Genomic DNA, 18,434 nt, shown 5'->3' on the forward strand with positions numbered 1-18,434 from the left:
TGATAGACATTTGGATTGTTGCTTTTTCTTTTCTCTCATTTCTTTTATGAAAAATATGTACAGGGGTTTCCTCTGGGTAGTGGCTTTCAACTTTTTCCCCCTAATGCTCTCTGTAAGAAATGTATTTTATACTGTGACCCAGTACACACACAGACACATCTATTTATCCCAAATTTTCGTGATGCACCTTGGCATTTCCTATGCTACTTTATTTAATTTTTTTTAAAAGATGTTGATCCACAAAATGACTTTATGACCAACCAATCCATAGTGTGGAACATTCTATAGTCTACTGTGGGTATGTACCCAGGAGCAGAATTGCCGGGTCCTCTGGTGTGAACATAATCAAATTTATCAGAAAAACCAAAGAGTTATAATATTTGACCCTTATAATATTGACAATTATAATAATTGACCTCTCCAAAATAGCTATAATAATTGACCCCTCACCAGCCCAGCATTAGAACTGAAATTTGCTTGGTGGTGTGAGACTTCTTAGTTTTTGCCAATCCAGTGATTGTAAAATGATATCTCATATGGTTCATCTTTAGTAATGTGCCTGTCCATATCTTTTGCCATTTTACTCTTGGATTTTTTTCTTTTTCTTAGTAATTTGTTAGAGTTCTTTAAATGTTATGGATACTAATCTTTTATTGGTTATATTTACTGTAAGTATCATCTCTCAGTTTATATCTTACTTTTTTCCTCTATTAGCAAAAATGATGAACAGAAATTATTAATTTTAATTTAGTCAAAGGTATCACTAATTTCCTTTGTAGTTAGTGCTTTTTGGATCTTGTTTAAAGAATTCTTACTTCTTCTGGGGTCACAAAAAAATTCTCCAAAATTTTCTGCTACACAGAATTTTAAAAATGTAAATCTTTAACCACTAGGAATTTATGCAAATTCTCTTCCTTTTCGTATGGATTACCAGCTGACCCAGCACCATTTACTAAGTAGCCCATTCCTTCCTCACTGATCTGCTAGGGTAAGGCTGTCTATATCAACTTTTTCTAAGTGTCCACTTTTGTGCTCTCATCAGTTCCTTTTGTCAATGGGTCTATTCCTGCCCAATATACTCTGTTGTAATTAAGGAGTGTCTTGAGTGTTCTTCACCCTTTGCTCTTCTATATCTCTTTAGACTCAGCTGGACAAGTTTTATGACAAATTATGTTGAGACTTTGGAATTGTACTGCCTCTAGAAACTTAAAAAAAAAATTTTATTGGTGTATAGTTGATTTACAATGTTGTGTTAGTTTCAGGTGTACAGCAAAGTGCATTAGTGGTACATATACATATATCCACTCTTTTTTAGATTCTTTTCCCATTAGAAATTATTTTGAGGAGAGTTGACATCTTTATGATATTGACTATCCCATCAGTAGCATCATATAGCTCTCCTTTTTAAAAAATTGAGATATAGGCTTCCCTGGTGGTGCAGTGGTTGAGAGTCCGCCTGCCGATGCAGGGGACACAGGTTCGTGCCCCGATCCGGGAAGATCCCACATGCCGCGGAGCGGCTGGGCCCGTGAGCCATGGCCGCTGAGCCTGCGCGTTCGGAGCCTGTGCTCCGCAATGGGAGAGGCCACAACAGTGAGAGGCCCGCGTAATGCAAAACAAAATAATAATAAATAAATTTTTAAAAAATTGAGATATAATTGACATATATATAACGTTGTATTAGTCTTAGGTGTACAGTATAACAATTCGATATATGTATATATTGTGAAATGATTACCACAATAAGTTTAGTTAACATCCATCACCACATATAGTTACAAAAATTCTTTTCTTGTGATGAGAGCTTTTTAAGATTTATTCTCTTAGCAACTTTCGAATATACAATGTTGACTGAAAAAAATGCACAACCTAAAAGTTACGAATTATGTTTTATTTGGCGAACTTTCTGAGGACTCAAGCCCAGAAAACAGCCTCTCAGATACCTCCGAGGGACTGCCAGGATATATAAGAGTTTTTGCAACAAAAACCAGGTAGTTGGAACATCAAAAGTTTACTGTTAATTAAAGAAAACTGGATATCTCAAGTTAATGGATTTAGCTCTTTTCTGTGTTTGGGAAGATGGGCTCATTGAAATCATTCCTTTGATATGCATCTTAACTAGGGCCAATATCCTTTTCTTTCCCATCCTGAGTCCCCTCAGGGTGCATAGTTGTGGGTGGCTACAGTGGCTGATGGCTTGATGGTTGCAATTCTTTTTTTACTGATGTGGCAGGCAACAATTTTCATTCACAACAATATAGTATTCTTAACTGTAGTCACCATGACTTATTTATCTTATAATTGGAAGTCTATACCTTTTGACCACCTTCACCCATTTTGCCCATCCCCACCCCCTACCTCTGGCAACCACCAATCTGTTCTCTACATCTATAAGTTTGTTTTTTTTAGATTCTACCTATAAGTAAGATCATTCAGTATCTGTCTTTCTGTGCCAGACTTATTTCACTTAGCATAATGCCCTCAAGTCCCATCCATGTTGTCACAATTGCAGGGTTTCCTTCTTTTTTATGGCTGAATGATATTCCATTATATATGTATATCAATCACATTTTCTTTATCTGTTCATCCATCAGTGGACATCTAGGTTGTTTCCATGTCTTGGTTATTGTAAATAATGCTGCAATGAACATGGGGGTACAGATATCTTTTTTGAGATAGTGATTTCATTTTCTTTGGATAAACACCCAGGAGAGGAATTGCTGGATCATAGATAATTCTATTTTTAATTTTTTTGAGGAACCTCCTCCATACTGTTTTCCATAGTGGCTGCATCAATTTACATTCCAGCAACAATTCACAAGGTTTCCCTTTTCTCCACATCCTGGCCAGTACTTGTTATTTCATGTCTTTTTTTAAAAAATAAATTTATTTATTTTTGGCTGCATCAGGTCTTCGTTGTTGGGTCTTTGTTGCTGCACACAGGCTTTCTCTAGTTGTGGCGAGCAGGGTCTACTCTTCATTGCAGTGTGCGGGCTTCTCATTGTGGTGGCTTCTTTTTGATAGTAGCCTTTCTAACAGGCATGAGGTTTGATTTGCATTTCCCTGATGATTAGTGATGCTGACCACCTTTTCATGTACCTGTTGCCCGTCTGTATGTCTTCTTTGGAAAAATGTCTATTCCAATCCTCTGCCCATTTTTTAATCAGATTTTTTTTGTTGTTATTGAGTTGTATAAGTGCTTTTTATATTTTAGATATTAATCCCTTATCAGATATGATTTGCAAATATTTTCTCCCATTCCTTAGCTTGCCTTTTCATTTTGTTGATGGTTTCCTTTACTGTGCAGGAGCCTTTCAGTTTTATATTGTCCTACTTGTTTATTTTTCTTTTGTTGCCTTTGATTTTGATGGCAAATCCAAAAAAAATCATTGCCCAACTGATGTCAAAGGAGCATACTGCCTATGTTTTCTTCTAGGAGTTTGATAGTTTCAGGTCTTACATTCAAGTCTTTAATCCATTTTGAGTTGATTTTTGTGTATGGCATAAGATAGTGGTCCAGTTTCTTTCTTTTGCATGTGGTTGACCAGTTGTCCCAACACTATTTGTTGAAGAGACTATTCTTTCACCATTGTATAGTCTTGGCTCCTTTTTCATAAATTAATTAATATATGCGTGGGTTTATTTCTGGGCTCTCTCTGCTGAGACAGAGCTCTTCATTTCTTTTTTTTTAAATTAATTAATTAGTTAATTAATTAATTTAGTTTTGGCTGCGTTGGGTCTTTGTTGCTGTGTGTAGGCTTTCTCTAGTTGTGGTGAGCGGGGGCTACTCTTCTTTGCGGTGTGCAGGCGTCTCATTCGGTGGTTTCTCTTTGTTGCAGAGCACGGGCTCTAGGCGCGTGGGCTTCAGTAGTCATAGCACTCAGGCTCAGTAGTTGTGGCTCGCGGGCTCCAGAGCGCAGCTCAGTAGTTGTGGCACATGGGCCCAGTTGCTCCATGGCATGTGGGGTCCTCCCGGACCAGGGATCGTACCCGTGTCCCCTGCATTGGTAGGCAGATTCTTATCCACTGCGCCACCAGGGAAGTCCTTAGCTCTTCATTTCCTTAGACCTTCATTAGTGTCCTTCAATAATGATTTGTCTTTTCTCCATACTGTAGGTTTAAGAAAGGGCTTTTAAAAATGTAAATTAGATCTCCTCTCTTCTCTGGTTATAACTTGATAATGGTGTTCAATTACCCTTATAAGAAAGCCCAAATTCCTTACCTAGATATGCACAACCTGGCCCTGACTACCTCTCTAACTTTATCTTATAAAACTAGTACCCTCACCCAGAACTGGCCAGTCTCTTGGGCTTCTGGTCAATTCCTCTGGCTTATTACCTTAGGGAAGTTGCAGTCACCTGTCAGTGTTTACCCTCTGCTAGGATGGCTTCCCACCTCCCCACACCCAACCCTCTGCCTGGTTAACATTCAGCTCAAATCTCTCTATTGCAAAGAGACCTTTTTGAACATCCTACTCAGAATCATCCAATTATGCCCTTTCACAGCCAGAGAGAGCAACCTGTTATTTTCCCTTCCAACTCTTCAACACCTTTGTCAGTTGCTTGGTTTCATTTGTGCGTGTTTGTCTAATGTCTGGTTCCCCTAAAAGCCTGCAACATCCCTGAGGGACCTTGGCTCTTTGGTTCACCAAGGCACCTGGTGCATTGTTTAGCATGTAATAGATACTCAGTAAATGTTTGCTAAAGGAAGAAAGGGAAGAAGAGAGGAAGAGAGGAAGGGATTCCCATAGACAGGGAAGAAGCAAAGCCAAATAAGAGACATTAGGGGTAAAAATGCGCTGGATTTTAAAAATGTAGTAATAGACCTTGGTAGTTATAGCTTTTTAAAATTATGTCGTTAATGTAATGTAGAATGCATTCTAGTGGTCAAAGATTTAAATGATACAGAAATGTAAAGAATATAAGTTTAAGTTTCTTTTTACCATCCCCTCTTCAAACTCACTCCTCGTCTCAAAGGTAACCATTATTGGCAACTATCATTTATTGCTAGTTTGGTAAATATCTTTATAGTATCTTTTCTTTTTTAATTAATTTGTATTGGCATATAGTTGATTTACAATGTTGTGTTAGTTTCTGCTGTACACCAAAGTGAATCAGTTATACACATACATGTATCTACTTTTTTTAGAGTCTTTTCTTTTTAGATTTTTTTAGATTCCTTTTTAAGTTTTTTCCCATATAGGTCATTACAGAGTATTGAATAGAGTTCCCTGTGCTATACAGTAGGTTCTTATTAGTTATCTTATAGTAATCTTTTCTTTTCTCTCTTTTTTTTTTTTTTTTGGTTGAGTCAGGTCTTAGTTGCAGCACATGGGGTCTTCATTGAGGTGTGCGGGATCTTTTTTTTGTGGCGTGGGCTTTTTGTTATAGCACGCAGGCGTCTCTCTAGTTGTGGTGGGCTTCTCTCTAGTTGTGGTGTGGGGGTTTTCTCTCTCTATTTGTGGCGCGTGGGCTCCAGGGCACGTGGGCTCTGTAGTTTGCTGCATGCGGGCTCTCTTACTGAGGCATGCAAGCACAGTCGTTGTGGCACGTGGGCTTAGTTGCCCTGTGGCATGTGGGATCTCAGTTCCCCCACCAGGTATCAAACCCGTGTCCCCTGCATTAGAAGGTGTATTCTTTACCACTTGGACCACCAGGGAACGCCCTATAGTAATCTTTTCTATCTACTTATATATTTTTTTATATATACTAAATACATCTATATACATATAGAATTATTTTTCTTTTTTAAAATCATGAATAGAATCACATCTTACTAGTTGCTATATGAAATGCTTTCTTCATTTAATAATGTGACAAGGAGATCTTTCCATTTCAGTTCAGGTAGATAGTTAACCAGTTTCTAGAGATACAGAATGAATGGGATATGTATATATAGAGAGATTTATTTTAAGGAATTGGCCCATGTGATTATGGAGGCTGTGAGCTTCAAAATCTGCAGTGTAGGCCGTTGCGCTGGAACCCAGGGAAGGGCCAACGTTGCAGTTAAAGTCTGAAGGTCATCTGCTGGTAGAATTCCCTCTTGCTCAGAGGAGGGCAATCTTTTGTTCTATTCAGGCTTTCCACTGATTGGATGAGGCCCACCCACATTATCATGACAATCTGTTTTACTCAAAGTCTATGCATTTAAATGTAAATCAGATTTCCCTGGTGGCACAGTGGTTAAGAATCCACCTGCCAATGCAGGGGACATGGGTTCAAGCCCTGGACCGGGAAGATCCGACATGCCACAGAGCAACTAAGCCCATGCGCCACAAGTACTGAAGCCCGCGTGCTTAGAGCCCGTGCTCTGCAACAAGAGAACCCACCACAATGAGAAACCCATGCACTGAAATGAAAAGTAGCCCCTGCTCGCTACAACTAGAGAAAGCCTCTGTGCAGCAATGAAGACCCAACGCAGCCAAAATAAATAAATAAATAAAATAAATAAATTTTAAAAAATATATAAATCTCATCCAAAAACTTTTAACAGAAAAATCCAGAATAATGTTTAGCCAAATATCTGGGCATCTTGGCATTTTAAGTTGATACAAAATTAACGATCACATTCATGAACATAGATCTTTGCGTATATATATAAATTTTATATGAACTATATTTCTAAGCAATGGAATTGCTGTTTCAAGGGATATGAACCATTTAAATGTTGATAGATAGATACAGTCACATTATGCTCCTGAGAGGGTACAGATTAAGAGACACACACTCTCTTCATAAGTATAACAGAGTGAGGTTGCCAAGGCATAAGGGCAAATAACTTTGAATATATGTTCCTCCAAATCTCTGCTTTTTTTCTGCTTCAGTGCCTTCGCAAGTGCTACTTATCAGTTTGGAATTCACTTCTCCCTGAAAGACTGTTGTTTCTTTTTTTAAAGCTACTTTTCTTTTTTTTTAAAAAAACAAAACATTTATTTATTTATTTGGTTGCACTGGGTCTTAGTTGCGGCAGGCAGGCTCCTTAGTTGTGGCTTGTGGTCTCCTTGGTTATGGCATGTGAACTCTTAGTTGTAGCATGCATGTGGGATCTAGTTCCCTGACCAGGGATCAAACCCAGGCCCCTTGCATTGGGAGCTTGAAGTCTTATCCACTGTGCCACCAGGGAAGTCCCCTGTGCTGTTGTTTTTAAACAAACACAACAAACAAAAAATAGAATAGACAATATTGGAATCTGTCACATGTAATAAGGGTGAGAGCAGAGATCATCTGTATCCATATCAGTCTTGAATATCAGGATTGAGAACTGAGGCCACATGGCTTAATTATTTGTTCCAGGGAAATCTTGTCTCGGAAGATAGGGCTGGAAACCAAAAAGTGACTTTACTGTTTGCTTTAAGAAATTCCTCTAAACCTAGAGAATTTGTTCATACAGGCAAACAGCTCATTTACCAATGGTTAACATGGCTTTCTTCAAAATCCTTGCCTTGTGTGGTTACCAGTTTTAATGTCTTGAATTTTGTCCAGTCCTAACCAGTTGAAAGTCTCACCTTGAACCACTTGAGGTCTTATCTCAAAACACTATACATGTCCTCTCCTGACCTCCCCTTTCTGAGGCACCATTAAGACTGTGAAGGTGGTGGTCACCCCTCTCTGCAGCAGGCCTAATGCATTCAGTTGTGCTTGGTCAGTGGTTTTCTGGTGGTTTTCTCAGGAGCTGATATTCTACCAGGATCCAACTGAGACCCCCGTCCCAACAATTTTAGATTCTCAACCAGGTAAGGCCTCTGGAGCCTCCGGCTAAGGAGTTATTGCAACCTTGACAGTGTGTCTCACAATGGAGCTGATTTCTTCTTGTTGAGTTCCTAAATGTTGAGCTTACTTTGTCTCAGGAATGGGGAAACTGTTTTAGGAATCTCTGATGATCTGATCAGATTTGAAACCTTTTCTCCTTGGCAGAAACCTTCCTTGTTACTAACAATGTTATTGTGTTATTACTATCTGTTCTCATCACTTATTCACTGTGAGTCTATAAGAGAAGTTCAAAAGAAAGAGGATGGATATGCATCTGATTAGTCTGCTCTTACGCTGGCCTGCAGGGCTGATCAAGGATCCAGCTGACTCAGTTCCTGGTGAGAGCTCTCTGCCTAGATTGCAGACAGCTGCCTTCTCACTGTGTCTTCACATGGCAATTCTTGTGTGTGTGTGCACAGGTGTGTGTTTGTACAGGGTGGTGATGGGGGAAAGAGGGAGAGTGGGTGGGTGGGCATAGGAGAGAGAGAGAAGTGGGGTGGGGAGTTCTCTGATATCTCTTCTCATAAGGACACTAATCCTATAGGAACAGGGCCCCACCCTTATGACCTCATTTAGCCTCAGTTACCTCCTTAAAGGACCTTTCTCCAAATATAGACACAATGGGGGTCAGGGCTTCAACATATGAATTTGGGAGGGACATGAACATTCAGGCTAACACACAGCAGAATATTATTCAGCCTTAAAAAGGAAGGAAATTCTGACACATGCTACAACATGGATGAACCTTGAGGACATTATGCTAAGTCAAATAAGCCAGTCACAAAAGGACAAACACTGTATGATTCCACTTATATGAAGTACCTAGAGGTGTCAAAATCATAGACACAGAAAGTGGAAAGTTATGGAGATGGATGGAAGTGATGGTTGCATGACAATATGAATATACATTTTTTTCTCTTTTTTGTTTGTTTTTTAAATTTTTAAATTATTTTTTCTTCATTATTATTTTTTAATGTACTTTTAGTACCACTGAACTGTATACTTAAAAATGAGTAAGGTGGTAAATTTTATGTTATGGGTATTTTACCAGAAAATTAAAATTTAAAAGCACTCAATGAAAGCATGTAGATTCCCTTGTATTCAGAGTGCTGAAGGAATAAAAGGTTAAAATTGTAAAAAGAAAAGAGATCTTAAGATGAATTTATAATAGTTCTAGAAAAATATAGTCCAGGGCTTCACAATGTATATCAATTGCTTCATTCATTAGTCAGAAGCTGGGCAGCAAAAAATTAGATAGAAAAGTTATAGTGGGAAGACCCTTAGGGTGACCTAAGAGACTCTGAATTGCATAGGTATTCAGAGGGGTTTTGTAAAGCTGCAAATGTTTGACAAGGTGTTCTGGAGACTATTTCCTGTGAAAATAGATTGACTTCACATCCTGACACACAAGCAAGAAAGGCAAAACTGAGCAGAAGCAAGAAGAACTACAGTCCTGCAGCCTGTGGAACAAAAACCACATTCACAGAAAGAGAGACAAGATGAAAAGGCAGAGGGCTATGTACCAGATGAAGGAACAAGATAAAATCCCAGGAAAACAACTAAATGAAGTGGAGATAGGCAATCTTCCATAAAAAGAATTCAGAATAATGATAGTGAAGATGACCCAGGACCTCGGAAAAAGAATGGAGGCAAAGATCGAGAAGATGCAAGAAATGCTTAACAAAGACCTAGAAGAATTAAAGAACAAACAAACAGAGATGAACAATACAATAACTGGAATGAAAACTACAATAGAAGGAATCAATAGCAGAATAACTGAGGCAGAAGAACGGATAAGTGACCTGGAAGACAGAATGGTGGAATTCACTGCTGCAGAAGAGAATAAAGAAAAAAGAATGAAAAGAAATGAAGACAGCCTAAGAGACCTCTGCAACATTAAACGTAGCTACATTTGCATTATAGGGGTCCCAGAAGGAGAAGAGAGAGAGAAAGGACCAGAGAAAATATTTGAAGAGATTGTAGTAGAAAACTTCCCTAACATTGGAAAGGAAATAGCCACCCAAGTCCAGGAAGCACAGACAGTCCCATACAGGATAAACCCAAGGAGAAACACGCAGAGACACATAGTAATCAAATTGGCAAAAATTAAAGACAAAGAAAAATTCTTGAAAGCAGCAAGGGAAAATGACAAATAACATACAAGGGAACTCCCATAAGGTTAACAGCTGATTTCTCAGCAGAAACTCTACAAACCAGAAGGGAGTGGCATGATATACCTAAACTGATGAAAGGGAAGAACCTACAACCAAGATTACTCTACCCGGCAAGGATCTCATTCAGATTCGATGGAGAAATCAAAAGCTTCACAAGCAAAAGCTAAGAGAATTCAGCACCACCAAACCAGCTCTACAACAAGTGCTAAAGGAACTGCTCTAAGTGGGAAACACAAGAGAAAAGGACCTACAAAAACAAACCCAAAACAATTCAGAAAATGTTCATAGGAACATACATATCGATAATTACCTTAAACATGAATGGATTAAATGCTCCAACCAAAAGACACAGGCTTGCTGAATGGATACAAAAACAAGACTCATATATATGCTGTTTACAAGAGACCCACTTCAGACCTAGGGACACATACAGACTGAAAGTGAGGGGATGCAAAAAGATATTCCATGCAAATGGAAATCAAAAGAAAGCTGGAGTAGCAGTACTCTTATCAGATAAGACGGACTTTAAAATAAAGAATGTTACAAGAGACAAGGAAGGACACTACATAATGATCAAGGTATCAATCCAAGAAGAAGATATAACAATTATAAATATATATGCACCCAACATAGGAGCAACTCAATACATAAGGCAACTGCTAACAGCTATAAAAGAGGAAATAGACAGTAACACAATAATAGTGGGGGACTTTAACACCTCACTTACAACAATGGACAGATCATCCAAAATGAAAATAAATAAGGAAACAGAAGCTTTAAATGACACAGTAAACCAGATAGATTTAATTGATATTTATAGGACATTCCATCCAAAAACAGCAGATTAAGGCTTCCCTAGTGGTGCAGTGGTTAAGAATCCGCCTGCCAATGCCGGAGACATGGATTCAAGCCCTGGTCCGGGAAGATCCCATATGCCACGGAACAAGTAAGCCCATGTACCACAACTAAGGAGCCTGCGCTCTAGAGCCCACGAGCCACAACTACTGAAGCCTGCATGCCACAACTACTGAAGCCTGTGCGCCTAGAGCCCATGCTCTGCAACAAGAAAAGCCACCACAATGAGAAGCCTGCATACTACAACAAAGAGTAGCCCCTGCTCATCGCAACCAGAGAAAAGCCTGCGTGCAGCAACACAGACCCAAAAAGCAGCCAAAAAACAAACAAACAAAACAAAAAAAAGAAAACAGCAGATTACACTTTCTTCTCAAGTGCGCATGGAACATTCTCCAGGAGAGATCACATCTTGGGTCACAAATCAAGCCTCAGTAAATTTAAGAAAACTGAAATCATATCAAGCATCTTTTCTGAACACAACACTATGAGATTAGAAATGAATTACAGGGGAAAAAAAAGAAAAAACACAAACACATGGAGGCTAAACAATACGTTACTAAATAACCAAGAGATCACTGAAGAAATCAAAGAGGAAATGAAAAAATACCTAGAGACAAATGATGATGATCCAAAACCTATGGGATGCAACAAAAGCAGTTCTAAGAGGGAAGTTTATAGCTATACAAGCCTACCTCAAGAAACAAGAAAACTATCAAGTAAATAATCTAACCTTACACCTGAAGGAACTAGAGGAAGAAGAACAAACAAAACCCAAAGTTAGCAGCAGGAAGGAAATCATAAAGATCAGAGCAGAAATAAATGAAATAGAAACAAAGAAAACAAGAGCAAAGATCAATAAAACTAAAAGCTGGTTCTTTGAGAAGATAAACAAAATTGATAAACCATTAGCCAGACTCACCAAGAAAAAGAGGGAGAGGACTTAAATCAATAAAATTAGAAATAAAAAAGGAGAAGATACAACAGACACCAAAGAAATACAAAGCATCCTAAGAGATTAATACAAGCAACTCTATGCCAATAAAATGGACAACCTGGAAGAAATGGACAAATTCTTAGAAAGGTATAACCTTCCAAGACTGAACCAGGAAGAAATACAAAATATGAACAGACCAATCACAAGTAATGAAATGGAAACTGTGATTAAAAATCTTCCAACAAACAAAAGTCCAGGACCAGATGGCTTCATAGGTGAATTCTATCAAACATTTAGAGAAGAGCTAACACCCATCCTTCTCAAACGCTTCCCTAAAATTGCAGAGGAAGGAACACACCGAAACTCATTCTATGAGTCCACCATCACCCTGATACCAAAACCAGACAAAGATACTACAAAAAAAGAAAATTACAGACCAATATCACTGATGAATATAGATGCAAAAATCCTCAACAAAATACTAGCAAACAGAATCCAACAACACATTAAAAGGATCATACACCATGATCAAGTGAGATTTATCCCAGGGACGCAAGGATTCTTCAATATATGCAAATCAATCAGTGTGATACACCATATTAACAAATTGAAGAATAAAAACCATATTATCATCTCAATAGATGAAGAAAAAGCTTTTGACAAAATTCAACACCCATTTATGATAAAAATTCTCCAGGAAGTGGGCACAGAAGGAACCTGCCTCAACATAATAAAGGCCATATATGACAAACCCACAGCAAACATCATTCTCAATGGTGAAAAACTGAAAGCATTTCCTCTAAGATCAGGAACGAGACAAGCACGTCCACTCTCACCAGTATTATTCAACATAGTTTTGGAAGTCCTAGCCATGGCAATCAGAGAAGAAAAAGAAATAAAAGGAATACAAATTGGAAAAGAAGAAGTAAAACTGTCACTGTTTGCAGATGACATGATACTATACATAGAGAATCCTAAAGATGCCACCAGAAAACTACTAGAGCTAATTAATGAATTTGGTAAAGTTGCAGGATACTAAACTAATGCACAGAAATCTCTTGCATTCCTATACACTAATGATGATAAATCTGAAAGAAAAATTAAGGAAACACTCGCATTTACCATTGCAACAAAAAGAATAAAATACCTAGGAATAAACCTACCTAGGGAGAGAAAAGACCTGTATGCAGAAAACTATAAGACACTGATGAAATAAATTAAACATGATAGCAACAGATGGCGAGATATACCATGTTCTTGGATTGGAAGAATCAATACTGTGAAAATGACTATACTACCCAAAGCAATCTACAGATTCAATGCAATCCCTATCAAATTACCAATGGCAGTTTTTACGGAACTAGAACAAATCATCTTAAAACTTGTATGGAGGCACAAAAGACTCCGAATAGCCAAAGCAGTCTTGAGGGAAAAAAACGGAGCTGGAGGAATCAGACTCCCTGACTTCAGACTATACTACAAAGCTACAGTAATCAAGACAATATGGTACTGGCACAAAAACAGAAACATAGATCAATGGAACAACATAGAAAGCCCAGAGATAAACCCACGCACCTATGGTCAGCTAATCTATGATAAAGGAAGCAAGGATATACAATGGAGAAAAGACAGTCTCTTCAATAAGTGGTGCTGGGAAAACTGGACAGCTACATGTAAAAGAATGAAATTAGAACACTCCTCAACACCATACACAAAAATAAACTCAAAATGGATTTGAGACCTAAATGTAAGACCAGACACTATAAAACTCTTAGAGGAAAACATAGGAAGAGCACTCTTTGACATAAATCACAGCAAGATCTTTTTTGATCCACCTCCTAGAGTAATGGAAATAAAAACAAAAATAAACAAATGGGACCTAATGAAACTTCAAAGATTTTGCACAGCAAAGGAAACCATAAAGAAGATGAAAAGACAACCCTCAGAATGGGAGAAAATATTTGCAAACGAATCAACAGACAAAGGATTAATCTCCAAAATATATAAACATCTCATGCAGCTCAATATTAAAGAAACAAACAACCCAATCCAAAAATGGGCAGAAAACTTAAATAGACCTTTCTCCAAAGAAGACATACAGATGGCCAAGAAGCACATGAAAAGCTTCTCCACATCACTAATTATTAGAGAAATGCAAATCAAAACTACAATGAGGTACCAGCTCACACCAGTTAGAATGGGCGTCATCAGAAAATCTACAAACAACAAATGCTGGAGAGGGTGTGGAGAAAAGGGAACCCTCTTGCACTGTTGTTGGGAATGTAAATTGATACAGCCACTATGGAGAACAGTATGGAGGTTCCTTAAAAAACTAAAAATAAAATTACCATATGATCCAGCAATCCCACTATTGGGCATATACCCAGAGAAAACCATAATTCAAAATGACACATGCACCCCAATGTTCATTGCAGCACTATTTACAATATCCAGGTCATGGAAGCAACCTAAATGCCCATCGACAGACAAATGGATATGTGGTACATATATACAACGGAATATTACTCAGCCATAAAAAGGAACGAAATTGAGTCATTTGTTGAGATGTGGATGGATCTAGAGACTGTCATACAGAGTGAAGTAAGTCAGAAAGAGAAAAACAAATATCGTATATTAACACATATATGTGGAACCTAGAAAAATGGTACAGATGAACCAGTTTGCAGGGCAGAAATTGAGACACAGATGTAGAGAACAAACGTATGGACACCAAGGTGGGAAAGCAGCGGGGGGGTGGGGCTTGGGGTGTGATGAATTTGGCGATTGGGATTGACATGTATACACTGATGTGTATAAAATTGTTGACTAATAAGAACCTGCTGTATAAAAAAATAAATAAAATAAAATTCAAAAGTTAAAAAAAAAAAAGAAGGGCAAAACCATTGAAGATATGAGGGATAGACTCTTTGCCACCTTTTCTGTTTTTTATAAAATTGATTTTTATATTGTAATAAAATATACATAAAATTTACTATTTTGACCATTTTTAGGTGTATAATTCTGGCACATTTAAGGATATTCTCACTGTTGTGCAAACATCGCGGCCATCCATCTCCAAAACCCTTTTCATCTTGCCAAACTGAAACTCAGTACCTATAAAATAGTAACTCCACATTCCTCTAGCTCCTGGCAACCACCATTCTACTTTCTTCATTTTTTTTAATAGTTTAGATTTATTTTTTAATTATTTATTTTTTTGGTTGCATTGGGTCTTTAGCTGCAGCAGGCGGGCTCACTAGTTGTGGCTCATGGGCTCCTTTGTTGCAGCTCGAGGGCTCCTTAGTTGCAGCACATGGGCCCCTTAGTTGTGGGATGCGAACTCTTAGTTGTGGCATGCGAACTCTTAGTTGCGGCATGCATGTGGGATCTAGTTCCTTGAGCAGGGATTGAACCTGGGACCCCTGCATTGGGAGCACGGAGTCTTAACCATTGCGCCACCAGGGAAATCCCCATTCTACTTTCTATCTCTATGATTTTGACCACTCTAGGTACCTCATGTAAGTGGAATCATAAAGTATTGGTCCTTTTGTGACTGAATCATTTTACTCAGCATAATGAACTCAAGGTTCATCCATGTTGTAGCATATATCAGAATTTCCTTCCTTTTTAAGAGTGAATAATATTCCACTGTATGTATATACTCCATTTTGTTGATCCATTCATCACCCTTTGACAATTGGACAACCATCTGAGGAGCCTCAGATTCCTCTAAAGACAAACAATAAGGAAAGAAACATAGCTACTCTGTGACCATCAGATCAAGTGACATGCAGAAAAGGTAGCTTCTACACAAAATTTGGGTCAAAACCTCAACTTGCCTTCCTTATTTTGATCTTTAAATCATCGTTGGCTTATTGTAGTCATTCTGTTTTTCATTCTCTGCCCATATACTGTAATGTAAAGATGGAAAGAATTGCTTTTATGTTAACCTTTTTTTCTAGGTTTATGAGTTTTGTTGGTTATTTCTGGATATAATATTAATAGCTGGTTACAAATAGCTCACTCAAGGGAGACTAGATTCAACCTTGAGACTCAAGGTTGGCACTATATAGTACAAGGAAAGTTACATTTAGGTGTCCGTGCCAAAAGGAAAGTATAACTCCAGTGCCCAGGCAATCCACGCAGTCTGCCTTATCCCTCTCCTTTCTTGAGCTTAGAAGAAAGAACTCCTTATTTCCCACATAACCCAAGTATGGGGGATTTAAGATGGTCACAAATTCTTTCACCTTCCTTATATCAGGAGGTGGGTCTGTGTCCCATTCTCTTGAGTCTGGGTGCTCTTTGCTATTGCTTTGACCTGTAGAATACAGCAAAAATGAATTTGTGCTCAGTAAGAGAAGGCTGTAAACCAATAAATTACTTTAGGGATTTCATCCAAGCCTATTTATCTGGATGGTTTCCTGGATGGGCTCTCCCATCAGGACCTCCATCAGGATTGGTCATTGGGAAAACAGCTTGCATATCAAACAGCAGCCTTACTTATTGAAACTTGCTTTAAGACCCTTGCCTTGCTGTGTTCACCAATCCTAAAATACTATGTTGTGACTGTTGCCCAATCCCAATTGACTCCTCTCTTGAAAGACCTGCTTTGAACCACCTGAGTCCAGACCCCAACCCTATAAATTTATTTTCCTCACCTTCCCCCACTCAGATTGTCAAGGTGGTGTTCTCCATTACTGCAGCAAGTCTAACAAAGTTAGCTTTGTTTGATAGCAGGTTTCCTGGCCTCTCACTGTTGTGGCCTCTCCCGTTGCGGAGCACAGGCTCCGGACGCGCAGGCCCAGCGGCCATGGCTCATGGGACCAGCCGCTCCGCGGCACGCGGGATCCTCAGGGTCCGGGGCACGAACCCGCGTCCCCTGCATCGGCAGGCGGACTCTCAACCACTGCGCCACCAGGGAAGACCCCCTGGTCATCTTTTGAGATGCTGCCAGTCTAACAAGATAAGTATTGTTTTGTGAAACGAGTTTCAGTTTCATATATGTGCATGTGTATGTGTCTGTGTTTACTGGAAAGTGATGTAAAATATATTGCAACTGTGGTAAAAATGTTCGAAAGCCATTGGTTTATTGTCTTCCTCTACTAGAATAAATTTTGTCTTCTCTGCCTTATCCCCACCGTTTTGAAGAGTTCCTGGCACACAAAAACTTGTTGAATGAAAGAATGAATGAAAGAACAGCTGTCTGATTGAAAAAAAATGAAAGACAAAGGAAACAAAAGAGAGGGAGGGAAGAAAAAAAGGGAAAGGAAAAGTCACAAGAAGTGGAAAGGAATAGAGAGCAAAGCGGTGCGCGGCTTGCTCCTCCCCGCCGGCAGGGGCGCTGTTGGCAGCTTTGCTGCCCAGGCGGGCTCGGTGTGCGGGGCTGCCGGGGGCGGGACCGCTGGCGCGCAGGGCAAGGTGGGAGTGGAGAAGCTGGCGGGAAGGGGTTCGCAGAGGCTGCCTAAGGAAGCTATGGAGGTGTGCTGCGGCCAGGTAAGTGGCCCCCCGAGGGCAGGTGGGCCTGGCCTGGCCTCACCGCAGCCCAGCCCCCACGCCCTCAATGACCTTGAGGATGGCAGCTTAGGGAGGCCCAGGCGGGGCTAACGCCTCACATCCTCGGCTTTTCGCTTCTTGGGGGCCTCAGTTTCCCCAGCTGGGAAGTGGGCAGATGGGCTGGACACTTTGCCTCGGAGCGAACTCGGGAATCTCCAGCAGCCACTCAAGGCCCCTCCTGCGTCCTTTTACAGCCTCCCGGCAGGTCCCCTTGCCTTCCCGCCTTGTCGAGTCCTCACCAGATGCAGGTCGGGGCTGTCTGGATCAGCCTCTCCTCGGCCCGCTGTCCCTTTCCCTCCTTGGGAGAACTCTTGCTAATGTGCTGTGGCTGGCGCCATTAATTCCTTCCTCCCACGTTTATTGAGGCAGCAAGTTTGGCGGTTACACCAGGCTTCTGGAGTCAGGAGAGATATGAGTGTGGGTGGATCACTTGAGCCGTGTGACCCTGGCTAAGTTCTTTTACCTCCCTGTGCCTCCGTTTTCTCATCCCTAAAATGGGATAATGACAGAATTTACCTTGTAGGATCTTTTGATATTTAAAGACGTTAATATGGATAAAGGTTTCGAGCAGAGATATCCTCCTGTTGCACCATTAGCTTCGTGCCTCCGCTTCCTTGCTCATTACCGCGCGGTTGTGATTTTCTTTCGGTGATTAATTAGTTTTGACTGCTTAACGTTTGTTAATGAATTTTTCCCCGGAAGGCAGACAGAGCTCTTATCTTTGTTCACCCTGTAACCCTCACATCTAGGTCGGTATCTTAGTGGCCTCTGAAGCCAGCGTTGGGTAGGCTGGGGGTACAGGGGCGATCAAGACAGTTCTGCCCTCGGCCTGAAAGAGGCATTTGAGCAAGTATAGCAGGGTTGGGTCTTGTTTGGGAGCTCAGTGCCTGGGGAAAATCAGTTAAGGTCAATATTACCCTTGAAGGAACTGGATCTTGAAAGCCCCAAACTGAGATTTACTTTTTTGGGTCATCTTTGTATTTCAGTTTTGTCCCAGTCCCAGGACAGTAGAGGCCAAGACTGTTTTGCAAGGTAAATGCCTCCTGCTGTGACTCTTTTGTGATGGAGGAATGAGAGCAGACAAGAGGCCACCTGCAATTCAGTGTTGGCTTTCAAATGCTGCCCTCAGTTAGTGTTGAGAATGCACTGGAATCCCCAGCACTTGCTTTT

This window comes from Orcinus orca, chromosome 20, assembly GCF_937001465.1.
Source record: "Orcinus orca chromosome 20, mOrcOrc1.1, whole genome shotgun sequence".
Taxonomy (NCBI): Eukaryota; Metazoa; Chordata; class Mammalia; order Artiodactyla; family Delphinidae; genus Orcinus; species Orcinus orca.